A 19,919-nucleotide genomic window follows, 5' to 3' on the forward strand; every position below is an offset into this window, starting at 1 on the left:
AGCGAAGGAACAAAGCGTCTAGAAAAGGCTGGAACAATTAAGAAAAGCTGAGTCACAGCAAAAAAATGCAATAAATAAATAAATTGGGGGGAAAGGGGGCAGGAACTTTAGCTTCTGCAGCTGACTTGCTTAGCTGAGGGATCTGCTTTATGCTATCTCCTTGGTTACTGAGCAATAAAGTTAATTACTGCCAAGCCATGCCCGTTTCTGCTTACAGTGTTGGACCATGGACAGAAGGGCTTTTCTGGCAGACTGACAGGCCCATGTAGTGCTACCCAAAGGAGGAGAGGCACACAAGGCCATTTACTACATGTTAAGGAGTGACTAATATCCCTTAAATATGTTGCAGCAATCAGGGCACTTAAAAGGAAAGACTAATGGACAATAATGTGTGAAGTGGGGATTCTAATCCACGTTACTGTCTTGAGCACAGAATCAGTGAGCATTACTTGTTCCAGAGCCCCGTTTGCAAACGTAAGACGCAACTGCGCGTGCCATGTTTCGCCGCTTCCGCGCATGCCATCATTTTGACCGTCTGCGCATGCACGGAGAAACCCGGAAGTAACGTGCTCCATTACTTCCGGGTCACCGCAGAGCACAACCCGAAAATACCTATCCTGAAGTGTATTTATCCCAACGTATGACTGTATTTTACTTTCCCACTCTTGATGGTCCCTTACGACTTTTGAGCTTATGTATCTTTTAGGAGTGATTCCTGTGTGTCAAGGATCAGGTCTGGGGCTATTTTAGCAAAATGGTCTGTGTTTTGATTCTTCCAACGGAATGGCATGTGGGTATCTGTATGAAAATGGAGGATCCAAAGCAACCATGGGACTTCCGGGTTAGCGCCATCGCCTAATGGCGGATTCCCTCCGAGCTCCGGAGGGAATCGGCTTAGTAGGGGTCGCGGCGGACCCTTAGAAACCACAGGCGCTGAAGCCTGTGGACCTGGTGACTCGGCGGGCACCATTTGCGCCCCCCCAACCCGCGAAGGAGCCTTTTTAAAGGCTCCGGAACGGGGGACGGAGAGCGGTGCGGTGCTGTGAGTCGACTGCTTCCCCTACTGAGTGAAGCCGCATGCCATGGACGGAGAGCGCTGACTTCTTTCTCTGAACATTTGGACTAAAAGTAACAACCCGTGAGTAATACGGAAATTGGACTTAAAAAGAGAAATTTTCTTCTGGGAATTAGGTACGACCGGGTAAGGTGCAAAGAGGAAGTCCACCTACCCGCCTTGTAAACATCTTAAAGCAAGGATTTTATAACTAAGGTTGAGAGAACACCTTTCTCTTTTGTGGATAAAAGCAATTAATTCCACGTTTTGGCAATATAAGTGATTGTGCTGGAGGATAAGAGCTAATATTGAGAGCGGAATTGTCACCCCTCCCCCCAGACCCGGGAGCGATCGGTGAGAGAGCCTGTGGAAGAGATATAGAAGACTTTGACAGCTGTCAAACTAGCTGTCAAAGTTGGGAAAAAAGGAGAACTTTGTTCCTGTTGTCTTTGCTGGTTATATTTGTTACAATTTGGTAACAAATTGTTAAAAATAAAGAAGAAAAGGCTAACTTGACTTTTGGGTTGGAACTGGAAGATACTAAGAAACCAGAATCCCTCTAGAGGGGGTTCAGGACATTACAAAAATGGCTGTAAGTGGAAAAACACTGGCTGAACTGGAGAGGACTTTTTTTCTCTTGGGAAAGTTGCAGGAACAGAGCGATGTTTTGGCTACAAATGTTACAATATTGAATGGAACAGTAAATAAAGTTACTGAGCCTGGGAGGGACTTGACTCAAGTCTTTGCAGCTCAAAAAAGTTTTGCAGTTGAACTAAAAATTTCTGCAGCTGAACAAGAAAAGAAATCTGAGAAATTTGAGAATGTGATGAAAGAGAAATATGATGATTTGAAGGAAAAGGAAGGAGGAGCGATAATGCCACAGATGATTGAGGAGAGCCAGAGGCCGGCTAAGATGGATACAAAGGAAAATAAGATCAGGATGATGAAAATCCGGTTTGAATTGAAGAATGGAGAATGGAGAGATCTCCTTATGTGGAGATCTGAAGACCTATGGATTACAAACCTGGCTAAAGTGGAAACTGGAGCTATTTGGACTTAAGAGAAGCAAGAAACAAGATTTTGGCTCCACTTTTAAATATGGAGGCCTGGCTGGAAGAAACATGGACCTTATTGGGACAGAGCTCCTTCGAGATTTGGTGTTTAATATAAAGGACTATCAATAAAACCGGCAGAGAGGAATTGAGAGAGAATTAAGAGCCTCGGACGTGAGGTCGCCAGGCTGACAGCAGATGGACTGATGGACTTTTGTTGGGGTTCGAAACCGGGAAAGGGGGGGTGGGGCTCTGGGAATCCAAAGGGTGTACAATTTTATTCTGTTTCATTTAATTTTGTTTTGCTACTAACATAAAAATGGGGAATTCGTGGAAGGGAATTGGTGTTGACCTTAGAAAAAGATTTTTAAGAATAAGTACTGATGTATAAAGATTGAGGTTTATAAGTTAAAATTGGTTAATTAAAATGAATTAAAGAAAATAAGGTAAAGTTTGGGGACAAGAACTTGCTGAGCTAAAAATTGGAACTGGAATACAAGAAGGGGAGGTGTGGGGAAGTCAAGGAAATTGGTTATTGACAGTAAGAAATGTAAATTTTATGTGTTTTTAATTGGTTTTTTTCTTTTTCTTTTTTTTTTTTGAAAATTTCAATAAATATTTATAAAAAAGAAAAAAAAGAAAATGGAGGATCCAAGGTATGACTTGTGACTAGGAGCAGCTGCCGAAATCATGTAGCATCCATCAGTCCTGAAAGACCTACATTTGCTCCCAGTATGTTTCCAAGCACAATTCAAAGTGTTGGTGCTGACTTTGAAAGCCCAGACACTGAGGGCCTTCTGGAGGTTCCCATCCTGCGAGAAGTGAAGCTACAGGGAACCAGGCAGAGGGCCTTCTTGGTAGTGGTGTCCACCCTGTAGCATGCCCTCCCTTCAGATGTTAAGGAGATAAGTAATTATATAACATTCAGGAAACACCTGAAGGCAGCTCTGTATAGGGAGGTTTTTTAAGGTTTAATGTTTTACTATATTTTTATATATTCTGGAAGCCGCCCAGAGTAGCTGGGGCAACCAAGTCAGATGGGCGGGTTTACAAATGTGTTGTTGTTGTTATGATGTTCACTGGCATACAACAAAACCAAGTTTCCATTTTTTTCTAACCTTAACCTCTCTACTTCTCCATTTACCACTGCTATATATGCTACCACCTCTAGAATATCAAATCTGTACACCTTGAAGTTATATTTAGGCAATTTCACAAAGTATTTTTGTTCAAGCAAGCAAACCCAATAATTCTTAAACACATGTTCAACATGAATGAACAGTGTGTCAAATTGGCAATTATGGACATGTCTGGCAGTAGTTCCCATTGTCATGGCAATATATTATCCATCTGTCTGGACAATAAATTTGACCCAGCATTTGAGTTCTGACTTTGCCAATTCCACAGCAGACCAGTGCTTAGATCCCACTCTTCTCCCTACCTCCCTACACCTTGTCAAATCTGAGGTTAGACTGAGTATTGACATAGGGCTTTGATAGCAGGTATATTTATTGAGTTGAATCCAATGCTATCCAACTCAGAGTATACTCTTTGAAATTAATCTGAGTTAGTTATATCTGTTAATTGCAAGAGGTCTATACCAAGTCAGACGAGTACTGGATACCATTCATGAAGTGTGCAGCTTGGTTTTCTTACTTCAATCACCTGGCACTGTTAAAGAGGAAGCCCCAGTGCAGCGTGCTTGTCCTATGCTTGTGGAATACTAAAGTTTGGACTGCCTAGCTTGATCTCTAAGAACCAAATTAGATGGGCCTTGCTGAGATCCAGCAAGAGAGTTGTTTTGGTTCTGTCCTGCACCATGTCAGATCAGGCGGCCATTTTATTCCCTATTCTGTGGTTCTCTACTCAAAAGATTCCTAGACACATAAGTGACTTCACTTAAAGTGGATTGGTTATAAATTATTTCAATAGTCCTTTCACACATGCAGTAGCTAGTGAGGAGTAATAGCACAATGCAATTTTGGAGAGTGGCAATTCCAACCTATTAACAAGTTCAAATAGAAAGCTAAGAGATGGTAGCTCTTTATTAATTTGATCCAAATACAGACAGCCTGGATAGCCTGTAGTGTCCCTACCTCAAGCATCTATAAAATGGCAAGGTGCAAAGTTACTTTTACAAAATGCCTTACCAGGTTTGGCTACTGCATATTCCCTGCCCCGGTGGGGGTACCATTCCACCAGTAATGAGAGAGCGGCTCTGTGGTGACTCACTAAAGCCATGACAGCGCCCTCTCCTTTGGCCACTCTCACGGGGCAGCCATAGAGAGAGGAAAAGGGTAGGCTCAGAACAAGGCCTTTCTCTAGGGATCTCACATGGCTCTTCCATGCAGGTGGGTAAGCCAAGCTGCCTCCTTCCCTCTTGACTCTGTGTGACCCAAGCCTGGCTTTACCTCACCTAGCCTCTCCAGCTACCTCCACTCGGGACTAAGCCAATGAGGTCCCGGACTCTGGCCCTCACTGCCTCTGGAGCCCCCTGTGCCGACCTGCAGCTCAGTTCAGAATTACCCCTGTGACTATTATGCAGGGAATGCTCTGGGACCAATTTTGGGGTCAAAAAAAGGGGGATGTGACTATTACATGGTGGTGATCAGTATGCAGTGATATACAGTAGGTAGAAATAGATAAATAAAAGAATGCACCTTGTTCCTGCATCTTCTGTTAGTTCGCTTAAAGAAGGTAATTTCCAGGGGGGAACTGAGTATTTTTTAATGAAAAGGGGGTGGCAGGCCAAAAAAGTTTGGGAACCTCTGTTCTAAGAATTTGCTTTGAATGTGGTGTTTTATTAAGAAATCAATGCAGCAGTTTACCTTTTGGTTTAACCATAAGGCAGGCACATGACTTGCAAAAGTTATCCACTACAGCAAGCATGACCAATGGCCAGTGATGACAGGAGATGTAGTCCAACATCTAAAGGGTAAGAATGCCAGGAATGGGGGTAGCTAGATTAGCTATGCCTGCCATAAAAGGTGAGAACATAATCTTTGGTGATCACTCATAGCCAAATAAGATTGTCTTCCATGAACATGGTCTTAACAGTGATTCCGTAAGTGACTGTGGAGGCCAATTCTGGATCCCCATGAACTTCCACAGTGGGGACATAGGTTTCCGGGTGGGAGTTGATCATGGTGAGGATTTCCAAAATGTGCCTTCCTCTTAGTTCATTTCTCCCTTTCATCCTGAGTTCATCCATGACACCTTTGGTAAAGGCTGTTCTCCAACTGGAGCGCTCACAGGCAGGCCAGTGTTTCCCAGTTATCAGTGCTTATACTCCATTTTTTTGGATTTGTCTTGAGAGCATCTTTAAAAATTTTTGATGTTCACCAGTATTTCAATTTCCATTCTTATGTTGCAAATGGAGTAGATGCTCTGGAAGATGATAATCAGGCATCTGAACAACATGACCAGTCCAACAAAGTTGATGTTGAAGAATCATTGCTTCGGCACTGGTGATCTTTGCTTCTTTCAGAACATAATGCACAGGTTGACTTGCTAATTCCATCTCTATCCCCACTACCTAAAGTGGCCTCACTGCTGCCAGACATCAGGGGCAGCATGTACTGTTTTTGCCACTTGAGACAAAATGGGAAGTGCCACCTCACTGTCAGGATGCCTCCCCTGCCAATGAAAAAGCACCAATTCAGCACCAATTTCCAGCAAATCTCACCAAAATCTTGCAAGTTCTCTCACACTCCATTAGATCTCACCAGAAATCAGCACCGATGCCAGTGCCACTTCAGTGCCAGTGGTACAGACATCATGGCGGGTGAGGCGCCCATGAGGGAGCAATCTTGGGGCCTTCAGCCGCCCGAGGCAACTACTTCACCCCACAAAATTCCCCTCCCTTTGTGAAAGAGAATAACAGAGGATAATAGCTTCCTATTGGCTTTTAATTTTTGCTAAATTAGCCAGCAGTTGCAGGGATTCTTTATTTTTTTGGGTGCCACAAACTACGACGAGGGATTCTTCTAAGCAAACAAGTGCTTAAACACACAAACACAGTCTTCATACTTTCTAGGTAAATACACAACCACAAATTCACAAATGGTGCAGTTCTGAAAGTAAAGAGCTTTTTCATATGTTGATTATTTTGCACAAGGGAGGGGAAATGGCCAACATTTGTCACCTTCCATGGCCTGTAAATGCAATAAGCACACACACACACACACACACACACACACACAGACAGACAGACCCCACTCAATGCTTTGAAACTGAAGTGACTGTACTAGGGGTGGTACCTTTGCTTGCTTTTAGTGACGCAAAGACAGCTACTTCCTGCCCGCCCCTGGTGGGAGAGAGCTGAAGGAGCTAACTAAATACGTTCCCCATTCACAAGAGGCTGGTCAGTATGTTTACAGCTATCAAACATACAATGAACTCCCTCTGGATTATTTCCCCCCAGCATTCAAACTAAAAGCAGCAGCATTCTGTGCTCCGCTGAAGTTTCTCATTAAAGAGAACAGAAAAGGCTCCTTCTCAGAAGATTTTCCTTTCTGTGTGAATGAATCAGCCGCGCTCCCTCAGGACAAGCGTGGGAGTAAGCAAGGAGGCGGCTGACATGATCCACTGTGGCAAGCAGGACTTGCGGAAAAGTAGAAGTTCACAGGGCTCAGGAAGGAAGAAAAGGAGGTGGGCGACGAGGACAGGCAGGCTATGCCAATCACTTTCCGCCAGGCAGATAAAACAAATTATATAGCTACATCATCAGGAAAGCTACGCGTTAAAAATCTGGGTCAGGGAAGGAGAACACACACAGAAACACACACACACAGAGCAGCAGAGGAGAGATGTCGAGTCTTCTATTAAGTCTGAAGAGCTAAGCCAGGTGGAAGAAGCCAGACACAGCATCTTGAAGCACCAAACAATAATGGGTTTCTTCCGCTTGACCCACTGAAGCCAATGCTCGAATTACAGGTCCCCTTACTTACTGTGATGCCCTCCTAGCTGCTGCTTTATTATAATAATTTTTGTTAAGTTTCTTAAGTTTACAAAAATACGTGAATTGTCTCTTTTTCAAGTTGCTTTTTCTACAGATCAGTTTCATTTTCGAAGGCTATTGGGGAGGCGGAGCATGATTTGGCAAAAATTGGGAAGAGTCAGAGGTTGAGATTTATGGGTTTATTTATGGGGGACCCTACTTTCCCTGCCCCGGCAACAAATCAAGCATTGACTAAAGTGAAGGCAAGCTGGCATTGTTCCATCATTTTACCCGTCCCCACGGAAACTGATTAATGAAAGGAAATAAAGCTTTCTCCTTGAGATTCACTACAACTAACAGCAGCCTGCTCCTTATCTGAATCAGATTTCAAAAACCAAGCTGAGCACACTAACAAACATAATCCAGTCAACATCAAGGACTTCCTTCCTGAGGATAGCTAATTCTCTCAAAGGTTGCCATATGAAAACTTCAAATAAACAAATAAAGATGCCGAGGAAGTTTTCCTCTAACTTTTCTCTGTCATGTGGTCATAAAAAGGCTCCGTTTGGGGTCAAAAGTAATTATATCAAGTTCAATCTTACTATTATTATTTTTTTATCTGAGAATTCAAAAGGAATCCTCCTATCCATTTCTAGAAACCAGATTCCTACACACATAGCTGTCCTTGGAATATTAAGAGCATCAGCTTATTTTCAGCTTCCAGAGCCATTCTTAGGCAAAGTAGATGTCCATGGTAGACAAAGAGTGGAATTTAACATCACATTCTTCCAGTTGTTCCATCTGCAAAAGCATTTCAGCTTGCCCTTGGTCACCCTGGTTCATGACATTTGCCAGGAAAACAGCAGTGAGAGTGCAGCCTTCTTGGTTCTCCTCGACTTCTCAGCAGCTTTTGATACTGTTGACCAGTCTTCACTTACCCCACTGTCCTGATCACAATTGTGAAGAATATTCTTACATCATGGGTGTTCTGTGTCACCATCAAGAAAAAGAGGTAGGAATAGGCCAATATATATGTGGACTGTCCCTGGATCAAGTGACCTTTCTTCTTTAAGTTCTCAAAGCTCTTAAGCTACCTCAGGTTTGTCATCTGAACTAGCCAGGTGTTTAACTGAGGATCAATCACAGTCAGTCCTTCATTTGAAAAGTAAGACTTTAGAGCCATCTTGCCCAAAAATGGCATGTAGACATACCATTTTTGCAACTGCAACCTGGGTTTAAGGAACCATTTTGCGCTTAGCATGTGTAGCTGCGTTTGTAACACTGATTTGGAGTGAAGTGATATTAGTGGTGATGACACCCACTTCTGTCCCTCCAATTCATCTGAATCAGGAGTGGCAGTTCAGGTGTTTGTCTGTTGCCTGGAAGTGGCAATGAGCTGTATGGGGACCAATAAATTGAAACTGAATCCAGATAAGACAGAGGTACTATGTGTTGCAAGTTCTCAAGTTCAGGAAACATGGGGACTGCCAGTTCCGGATGGGTTTGCACTCCCCTGGAAGGAACAGATGTGGGTACTCCTTGATCCATCTAGGTCTCCTGAGATCCAGGTGATCTTGGTGGTTAAGAGTGCCCATTTCCAGTTATGGCTGGTTCTTCAACTATGACCCTTCCTGGATAGGATATTGTGGTCACAATAATTCATGCTCTGGTAATTTCACTTCGGACTATTGCAATCAGGTCTATGTGGGGCTGCCCTTGAAAACAGTTTGAAGCTGCTACTAGTGCAGAGTGCAACAGCAAGGCTGCTGCTGCTGATCATCTCTGACCAGACACATATTACGCTGGTTGAAAGATTTGTACTGGTTGCCAATTCACTGCCAAACTGAATTTGAGGTGTTAACATTGATACATAAAGCCCTATATAACTTGGGCCCAAAACATCTGAAGGAGTACCTCCTCCCATATCAACTTTGCCTGGGAGTTAGGGTCAGCAAGGGAGGGCCTGCTTGTAGTGCTACCACTACAGCACATGAAAGGGCATTTTTTCAAGTGACCTCCCCTCTGAGGTGTGTCTTGATCTATCACTGTACACTTCCAACAACTGGTCAGGACACATTTCTTTACACTGCAGTTCTGTGTTTTGATATTCTGATGTTGGCAGCATGTATGTGTGTGTATGTGTGTTAATGGTTTTTATTATTCTAATGTATATTATATATATTTTTAACTGTGGTGTTTAGGTAACACACTTGGGCCATTTGGAAACAAGCAGGATGTAAGCACAAATAATAAACGAAACAAGTCTGGTTTTCCACAATATCCAAACTGAGGATTATGGCTTCATCTTGGCAGTTTGTTCAGAGCAAAGCAGACAGAGGTACTGGTTTGCACGTAATGCTAAGCCAGCACACTTCCCAGCTTTGGAAAGGGGGGGGGGGGCTGACACAAACTTAAGAGTTAGCATGCATACTCAGTAAGCCATGGTTTGGCTTATCACAGCATGTGTACTGGGCCTCTACTCAGACCTCAACAGTGTCTGTTCAGACAAACCAGAGGCAGCAGAAAACACGGCTTTTGTCTCAGTTCTTTCCAAAACAAAAATTCACAGTAGTAGGAGCAAACGCTAGTACCTCAGTTCTACAACTCTGCACAAGGTTTTGGCATTAACGTCACATCTCACTAAATTAGACCATTCTGCAAGGTTAAATGACGATGTTCTTGTTCTCTATTTGCACACTGGCCTCTGGGTCAACCAATCTGAATCATGCCTCCATGGCAACAGGCTCCATCGCTACGAGCAACAAGACAAGTTTATTACAGTGGTACCTTGGTTTATGAACTTAATCCGTTCCGGAAGTCCGTTCTTAAACCAAAGCCATTCTTAAACCGAGACACGCCTTCCCTAATGAGGCCTCCCGCCGCCACTGCCCTTCCACCGTTCAGATTCCGTTCTTAGATGGAGGTAAAGTTCACAAACCGGGGCACTACTTCTGGTTTTGCGGAGTTCGTATACTGAATAGTTCATAAACAGGGCTGTTCTTAAACCGAGGTACCACTGTATTATTATTATTATTATTATTATTATTATTATTATTATATTTGAAGGTTTCTTTTTTAAAAACCAAAACCTGCTCCATATGTCTATCATGCAACACAATTTCAAAACAAGCAGGGTGCTTCACTTCTCAGAAAACAACAGATTTAGCATCCCAATGCAAAGCAAAATCATGCTATCTACTAACCCAATGTAGAGAAGCCTGTACAGATCGTGGTGGGAGCAAAGAAGAGAGGAAACCAATTCTCAGAACAAACATAGCTGACCCAAAAGAAAATAACACGTGCTTGACCCATTTTGTCCTAATGGTGAAGGGCATTTGATTGCATTAGAAGTCAAGTGTTTTGGACCCACAATGCAATTTTCCAGGAACCTACAGTAAGTAACTAAATGCCACTGATTGGAACAACCTGCTCATCTTTCCTCCCATACAGCCGCCTACATGCTCACCCCAACCACAAGTGCGCTGTCGCGGGTGCTGAGGAATGCCACAGCTGTTTAAACTGGCAGGCATGAGCCATTACAGCACACTGCTCACAGCTCTGTCTTCAGTCCTCAGGTGCCAGTAGTGTTGTTGTTTTAATAATAAAAAGAAAAACACACCTACAAACAAACAAACAAACAAACAAACAAACCCTATGTGTAATAGCTGCTATTGGTGCTTTCCTTTTCTGGAGTTCTCTTGCGCGTGCCGGAACTCAAGCTTGTTGGGGCGACAAAAAAAAATTTACTGGCTATTACCACCATAAAATAAATTACAAAGACAAACAAGTCAATATAAACCAAAATATACAGTATACACAAATATGGATAATATTTAATAACAAAAATATACAGTGTGTACAAACATTCCAAGATCACAATGCAGCAACAAACATTGAGTTCCAAACAGCAATTAAATTGTATACAATTCACGTTCTATAAACGGAGAGCTCACGCAACTCCCAGGGAATGTTACATTATGGGACAGCTTTTAAATATAATAAATCCTGTCAACGGCCTGAAAGGAAAGTCCACAGTATATAAAGGTAAAGGTACCCCTGCCTGTACGGGCCAGTCTTGACAGACTCTAGGGTTGTGTGCCCATCTCACTTAAGAGGCCGGGGGCCAGCGCTGTCCGCAGACACTTCCGGGTCACGTGGCCAGTGTGACGAAGCTGCATCTGGCGACCCAGCGCAGCACACGAAACGCCGTTTACCTTCCCGCTAGTAAGCGGTCCCTATTTATCTACTTGCACCCGAGGGTGCTTTCGAACTGCTAGGTTAGCAGGCGCTGGGACCGAGCAGCGGGAGCGCACCCCGCCGCGGGGATTCGAACCGCGACCATTCGATCAGCAAGCCCCTAGGCGTTGAGGCTTTTGCCCACAGCGCCACCCGCGTCCCTCCACAGTATATAAGTATATACTATGTATGAATATGGGGGTTGGGAATGTGGCTTGACACATTTCAGGAACTTTTCATCACATTGAGAGCCAATCTACATTTCAAAAATGCACTTAGAAGGTGGGAGACCTGCAGCTTTCAAATGATGACCAAGCATCACTCTCCTCAGAATTACACAAAACATATTCTGTGATTTTAAAGTGTTTTAAAACCTCAGAGCCTGCAATGGAAAGCTTCCTTATTGGGCAATCTTCACATATGCTAATATGTATTGATTTCAGTGGTTCAAGCATCTTACTGAGCTTTGAGAACCACTGGGCTCAGCTTCCTCAAGAAACCAACACTCCAGCGGGCAGTGACTCCAATCAGCCAGAGGCTGATTTTAACCCAATCAAGGCTAGCTAATATTTGTAGACCCATACAAGTGGGGGTATTTCAAAATAAACTTAAAAGACATTCAGGGTAGCTGACTCCCCCCCACACACACTTTTTAGGGAAGTCTGTCTCACACTTTTAAATCAACTTATTTTCTGAGATGAGCCCTTTCTATTCTTTTCCTGCTCCCTACTCCAAGTTCTTCCTAATAAATGAATTCTTTAAAATGCTAGGGGTTCATTCTGCACTAGAAAAACTGCAGGATCCCCTCAGGGCACATGAAATTGAATCCAAAACAAAGACTGAGTAAAGGAACAAGAATCCATTCATTCTCAACCCTACAAGAATATTACCTCTGCTCCATTCTCGTTAAGTGGAGCATGGCTTCCTTTTATCTAGATAATGCTGGAATATCTTGTATCCATCTTTGTGCCGAGTACATAACTGAGGAAGAAGAGATTTTCTCAGACATTACAGTGGCTAGACGGTCACTTCACACTCTGTTCTCAGAGCAGCTGTTAGAATGCTAATAGCTTGGATAGCTTGAGAGAGAGAAAGCAGCCCATGAGTATTCCGACATACAGGTGCAATCAGCACCTCTAATTAGTACAGCAGCCAGTGACAAAACAAATCCACCAAAGGGATTAAAATTATTGCCACCAAGGATTTCACTTGGCTGGCTGGATTTTCATGACATAACTCACACTGAACAGTCGTGCCAAGTGAGCGGAGTTTGCAAGCTTGACAAATCAAGACAGATGTCACCTCGTTGCTCATAATATCCCCACATCATTGGAACTGCTTGCCTAAATCTCTCTCTTGTGACACAGCATCACCAATGGTATCAGAAAGGCAGAGCGTAAGTAGAGAAAAAGGACAGAGAGGAAAGTTGCTGACTAGGGACGCAGCTAGATTGGTAAAGAAAAAGTGTTTTATATGCGTTTTATATGCAATATAACACTGTGACACCAGATGGTGCTGTGGAGTTGTATTTTTGCCAACATGATTTCTCATTACAGTGGTACCTCTGGATACGAACGGGATCCATTCCGGATCCCCATTCACATCCTGAAGCAAACGCAACCCGCGGGTCGCGATTCGCTGCTTCCGTGCATGTGTGTGACGTCATTTTGACGGTCTGCGCATGCATGAGCGGCAAAACCCAGAAGTAACACGTTCCGTTACTTCCGGGTCGCCGTGGAGCGCAACCCGAAAGCGCTCAACCTGAAGCATATTTAACCCGAGGTATGACTATATAAAGGTTACAATGCACTTTTCTGAAGCACTTCTTTGATGTGTCTAGATCCAGCCTATATAAACGCAGGCAACTATTAGTTAACAACCAGCCAACAATCTCATGCTGACAACCAATAGTGGTGAATCTGCAATAATGTCCAGGGATTTAAGCACCTCCATAAACATAGTGAGAGACATACAAAGATGCTCATTCACCACACAATTATATACATGTAGCATGGGTGCAGTTTCATACGACAAAGCAAGAGCTGTATATTGGAAGCAGTTTCCAATGGCCAGTACAGAGGGCTATGGGTTAACTCCTGCAGGGGGGAATTCAAGTCCAGCTTTATGCTGTTAAATCCACTGAGTCAAGCTGCCAGCTCACCCACTCCAGTGGTATAGCTGCAGAAGTTGGCCTAGCCTAGCATCTCAAGGTGTTACCCCATGTTTCTATTGTTGTCCTGACATCTTCACCTCTGGTTGTCATGGCAACAGGTCCCCAGCAAGTGGCCTTCAGAGCTGCCTCTGAACATGGAAGCTCCAGATGGCCATCACCTTGAATTTGTCTGGTCTCTTCTTGAAGCCACCTAAGCCAGTGGCCCCCACTGGATCTTGTGGCAGTGAGTTTCATAGTATGCTTGAACTTGCTGCCCATCAATTTAACTGGACGGTCCTCAATTTTAATATTATAAGGCAGGAGAGGAACACACACTCTCTCACTCACTCACACACGTATAAATCCCAATTGTGTCCCTCATGATCTTAGGAACTTTTTTTCTGAACCCCATGGCGCTCTCTGCCCCCATTTTATCCTCAGAAACACCTGTGAGGTAAGTTAGGCTGAGAGAAAGTGATCAGACCCACATCACCCTGTGAGCTTCATGACAGAGCAGGGATCAGAATCCAGGTCTCCCAGGCCCTATTCCCTCACACTAACCACTACATCAAACTGGTTCTCATACAGTATATCCATTTTGTTCCTTAGAAGAGGATGGCAACAGTCAAGTTTTATACTACTTTATTGCACACAGCTTTTTTGGCAGAGGGGCTTCACACTTATTGAGAAAAGCAAGGAGGAGGAGGAGAATGAGTGCCACATCAGTAAGGTATTAGCAGCTATCTCATCAAGGTTTAACTAAAGAAAGGCTAAAACAGAAAAAAATGCAAGGGCTGAATGTTGCCATGGAATCCAGTGTAAGACTTAGCCTGAGAAAACTGTTTTTAGATATTACACAATATTTGGAAGAGCCACTGACAGAAGCACTCATGAGCCACTGCTGCACAACCTTATCCAACTCAGCACTAGGCCCAAGCACCTGTCTCAAGCAATCTTATTGGACTGCAACTCCTGTTATTCTAGCGAAAATACCTGTAACGGAAATTACATTGTCTGTAGTCCTTTGGAGGAAAACAAGGAGAGAAACTTCCACTGTCAGAGGGAATTGCTTGTGAAATACAAAAGTGGATGCCCATGTTTATTTTAACTACCAGGATGAGATGTGGCATTCACAGACATTTGGGGATGATGCCACAGTAGATTTTTTTTTTGGGGGGGGAGCGTCCTCAAAAGTTTATCATCAGGAAGGCTGCTTCAGATAGTATGTCACATCCTCGGTGGTCATTAGATGGCAATTTGTCAATGTCACATTTGAAGGGTTAGCTGCTTTCGTTCTAGACACATACAGTCAGGATGCCAGCCAAGTCACTGCCCATATGGCTACACTGAAAACATTATATAACTTATGGATTTCTTTAGGACAATATGTTGTGAGGGGCTACACACAGGAATCATTTTAGGTGTAGTTTTAAGAAGTAGCTATGAACACCTTCCACCAGTTATCAGGCACCACTGCTAGAAAAATCAATATGAAAATAAACAGGATACTAAGGCTGGATCTAGACACAACAAAGAAGCGATTCAGTTAAACGTGTTGTAAACTTCATACAGGGAAATCCTGTAGGCAAAAGACGGGACTCCACAGTGCCATCTGGTGTCACAGTGTAATAACGTGTATAAAGCGCTTTATCTTTACGAATGTCACTGAGTCCCACTACTACATGTATGTATGTACTGACTGTGTATGTATACCACCATTCAAAGATCTCCGGCCTGTTCACAACAGAAAAATACAAAATGAATATACAAAATACATAATAAAATAATGTTGATCATGCTCCGCTTGTGCATTTATTTGAGTCATCTAACTGGCCATTATTTTTTAAAAGGTGGAGGGAGTGCCAGGATAGACATATCTTTGGTTGATCCAACACGGCAATTCTTATCTCCCAATAGGAAACTGACAAAACTGTAGTTGTTCAGATGTGATGTCTGACAAGGCAAATCTTAAGATCTAATTGTAATTAAGACATATCAGCTGGCACAGCTCTAATATCTTTTCCAAGGACAGAATTGCAAATCCACAGGAAAAAGAGGAGTGCATGGCCACATATTCTGCATTATTTTTTAAAGGGTCTTGCTACTATTCATGTTCTGAAATAAGTCAGGAATACAGAATGACATGGAAGAATTTAGCGACTTATTCTGCAGCCTGCTTTATTGCATCTTGTTTCTCTCCCCTTCTCCCTGCAAACCCACCTGGAGGTTAAAAAAAGAGGGGAACAATCAGGATACCTTTTTTCTATGCATTCTCCATTTATTCTCAAGGTTTGATGAACGGTTATACAAGGGCTCACTGTTTTTCCCTCCCCCATTTTCATACTCCTCCCATTTAAGGGATGCACCAAAAGAAAGCAAGGGCTTTCCCTTTTGATGACGCAAAAGCCTGGAGAGAATCCTTTTCTGTCTAGCCATTAGGAACAGGCAGGCATCCACATTAAAAATCGTGCAGCAAGGTTGGAGATTTTGCTATGAGCATGAATTCTGCAAGCTTCACAGCCGCAGTCAAAGTCATTAAGAAGAAATGAGCTGGTCTTGGGGCCGGATTATCTTTTTCGAAGCACATATTTACCAGTTTCACATCAGCTACTGTTTCTCTGTTGAAGGATGTTCACTGCACCCACATGCAGACAGGAACTGCCATCAGTGACGTCAAAATGGTCTCCTGGCAACAGTTAAGGGGGCTGTCCACCATGGGGATTTCCTGAATATCTAGCATGAAAATTATCCACCTCCTCTGTAATGTCAAGATGTGTGACACTGTGTTGGAATTCCTTTTAACCCTTTATTGTGGGGCACTGCTGCTCCTTGCCACAGTTCTATATGCCCAATGGCAGTATTCCTTCAGAAAACAGTGATTGGAGGGGGAGAGTTTGTTAGTTTCTGGGGGCTCTCAGCCACTTGCAAATACAGGGCCAGCTGCTTGTTTCCGGAATGGCGGGGGGGGGGGGCAGGGGGCGGACATGCTCAACCATAAAAATAGATCTTAACTCTTTCCTATTCAAAGTCTGATGAAGTGTCTGTGCTACACAAAATAAAATGTGAACGAAGGAAATCAGGTTGCACTGCATCTCTTTCAAAGGCAAATCACCTTAAATTTCACGAACAGATTAAGTCCAACTTTTCATTAACTTCTGCTGTCCACTGAACAAATGGGGCAGTAAAATGACAATGAATGGAAAACCAAAATGATTTTAAGGAAACCTAACTTTACCTTCACTGAACAGCAAATAAAGGTTCTAATGTTATATGAGTATATGCTAATGATTAGGAAAACTGGTTGAAGGAGGTTCTGCTCATACCCACATCCTCTACTTTCTTTCCTATCTGACCATTAAAAAAAAGAAGCCTACAAGTAAACATACTGCAAATGACAGCCGTTATTGCAGCGTACTTTGATGTCACGTATACCACATACAGCAATAAAGCAGACATTAAAGTCTTGCATTTGGAAGCTGACAAGCAAAAAGAAACCCCCTCTTAGCTGAGCTACCAGATGCATTCAAAGATGCCATCTACTAGGAGTGGGGCTTGAAAAGGAGAGGCACAAAGGGGAGGCAACAGCAGTTCCATCACCCGCCCACCCCCCCTCTTGCTGAACATTGGTTTCATAAGCAGAAGGACAAAAACAGAAGAGAACACCCACTTGCTGAAGCAATTGCACAAGCAACAAAATACCTATGGCAAAGCCACCTAAAAGAGGCAGCTCTCATATTTTTGTCTGCTTCATCAATCTGAGCCCCTCAAAATAGCCCAATTTGGATTTTGAAAGCTAGGGATGCATCTGCAGTGTTTATCATTCATACATACATACATACATACATACACATACATATTTATATATATATACACAAACACTTATTTCAGCCAAAGACAGTATGAAGATTTATCCAGGAATATGAAAGATGAAAGAGAAGAGGATAGACGGAGCACGAGATCAGGTTCAGGGGAATTCCTCCTGGGGAGCCAGTCCAACACAAAACCCAGCTGGACCATCAAGGCAAACAAGAAAGAAAACCAATAGGCATCAGTTTACTCCAATTGTGTTGAATGGAATATACATGGTCAAGTGGTTGCTCAAATATAACAGCCAACATCCTTCCCTCAGATCTAAACAAATCCTTAAAGGGGGGAAATGTGCAGGATTTGTGAATGAGGATAGTGATGGGTGCTTGGCTTCCCGTCATAAAAACAAAGCATGAGTTAAAAAAAACAACGGAATCCCAGCACAAGTCCAGCAGGGAGACCTCCTTAATGACACAAAAGAGCTGTGTATGTTTATAGGGGATTCCCTTCTTCCCTCTAGGTGGATGCATAGCATGTCACAAAAAACTGATGACACAGGAGCCACGGAGACCCTGCAAGCCTGGAGGAGGAGGAGGAAGCATGGGGAGAAGAGATGAAATCAGACTCCTGTACCATTCAGAAAAAAAACCATTCTGAAAAACCTTATAAAGGCAGATGCCCCTCTCACTGACGTACCAAAACAGTCAAACAGCTACACAATTAAATTACAAGGATAGTTAGTTCCACTGCAATCAACAAGACATTTATCTTGCTTTCTCTCTCCCCACCATACCAAAATCATCAGAGACTTCAGTCTAAAAATAAACTCACCCCAGTGGAAGCTGCACACTGAGTAGGTCATCTATTTCCCCTTCTCAACAAGGACCTCATTGCCAGAGGAATTTTGCCAGGAGACCTTGGTTCTTGGAATCCTCTGTTTCTTTTCGGCCCCCACCCCACCCCCGGCTTCAAATGCAATGTGAATGCTCCTCTCCACTGCTACAGCAAGCTAATTGCTCTGACAAGCTGCTCAGAAGGAACGAGACCCCAGCTGCTTGAAGAGATGGCATAGAGAGCTCTGCCAATGGCTACTTCCACACCCCCTCTCTCCCTCATTCAGAGACTTGAGTGTAACTGCCTCCTCAAGGCTGAGGAAAGGAAAGGCGTTTAAAGACACAGCATCCCCATTTCCACCAGCAAGCACAACAATAAGGAGAGAATGCCCAAATTAAAACGAGAGCATGTTTTTTTTTCTACTGAAGCTATGCTCACTGGGAAAGAGAGAGCCTTAGCTGCAATGATCCAGCTTAAAAGGGATTCCCATCCAGATGATTCAGTTGTTTACATCCACCTGATATTCAAATTCAAACTCATTTACTACTTGCAAATATTTTCTTCTGTTGTCCTGATCTCAAAGGGTAGGAGATAGTCTGGATCCAACTCATTATACCTGCTTCCTAAAACCTGTTCATTTAAGTAGAACGTAAGTCATGACTACCTCATCACATTAATATCAAAATCAACATAAGCAGAACTTCTAGATTCTACTCCAAATTTGTTTAGAGCAGGGGTCAGCAACCTTTTTCAGCAGTGGACGGTCCACCGTCCCTCAGACCGTGTGGGGGGGCAGACTATATTTGGGGGGGGGGGATGAACGAATTCCTCTGCCCCACAAATAACCCAAAGATGCATTTTAAGTAAAAGGACACATTCTACTCATGTAAAAACACCAGGCAGGCCCCACAAATAACCCAGAGATGCATTTTAAATAAAAGGACACATTCTACTCATGTAAAAACAAGCTGATTCCCAGACCGTCTGTGGGATGGATTGAGAAGGCGATAGGCCCATTTAGGGCCCCGGGCCTTAGGTTGCCTACCCTGGTGTAGAGTTTACTCCTTACTCTTTTTGAACATTGACCTTTTTGCCTTCTTGACCATTGGACCCACTATTGGTCTTGTCTACTCAATCTGCCAGAGCCTGTCTTTGCATGCAGGGAAAGGGTTTGAGACACATCAGCTATCCTCACCTGGTTAGGCCAGCCAGTTGAAGCCATTCCCTGGGTGTGGCTGCTGTCACATGCCAACTGCTTCTAGGAGCCACAGGTGACAGCTGAGTGCATGGTGGGGCCCAAAGGTGGGCAAACTACCCCAGAAGGAACATGATGTGGGAGTTTGAGTCCAGCCACCCCCCTCACCACCACCATCTTTGCTTATCAAAAATGGGCACATATGCATACATTTTATCTTATTTTGATAATTCGTTTAAGTACAAATGTTGTGGTTTGTTTCCATTGTAAAGAATTCTGACATAGAACCATTGTTTTTGGCACAGTGGACAGAATATAACCCAGGAATCAAGTGTGGAGTAAACTATATTCACCTGGTCATCATTGCAGAAATCTTACTATCTCAAACAACTGAAAATGCCACGTTCTGCCATTATGTTCCCCACGTTCAAAACCAAACTATCAGGCACCTTTAAACACGGCAATTTGGCCAATATCTCACCAGAATCCTGTGCTGAAAGCCAATCATGTTTTATTAGCAGGTATTAACTCTGAACAATAGCTGGTTTTAGTTTATTTCTGAGTTAACAAAATTTGATTGACTGTTTTTCATGAACAAAGGCAAAAAATGACAAGTATGTCTGCAGTGATTACCTGGCGTTACCTTTTCA

At 43.3% G+C, this 19,919-nt stretch overlaps 1 protein-coding gene across 8 annotated transcripts in view; it reads right to left on the bottom strand.

The window, feature by feature from the left end:
• Window positions 1-18,136, bottom strand: part of R3HDM2 (R3H domain containing 2) — a 97,944-nt gene extending 79,808 nt beyond the window's left edge. For all 8 annotated transcript variants that reach the window (XM_053370592.1, XM_053370563.1, XM_053370573.1 and 5 more), the window contains exon 1: window positions 18,072-18,136. The gene's annotated coding sequence lies outside the window, so the exon portion shown is untranslated. The remainder of the gene's footprint in view (window positions 1-18,071) is intronic.
• Between the last annotated feature and the right edge of the window lie 1,783 nt (window positions 18,137-19,919).

The sequence above is a fragment of the Podarcis raffonei genome, chromosome 2, assembly GCF_027172205.1.
Source record: "Podarcis raffonei isolate rPodRaf1 chromosome 2, rPodRaf1.pri, whole genome shotgun sequence".
NCBI classification, from domain to species: domain Eukaryota; kingdom Metazoa; phylum Chordata; class Lepidosauria; order Squamata; family Lacertidae; genus Podarcis; species Podarcis raffonei.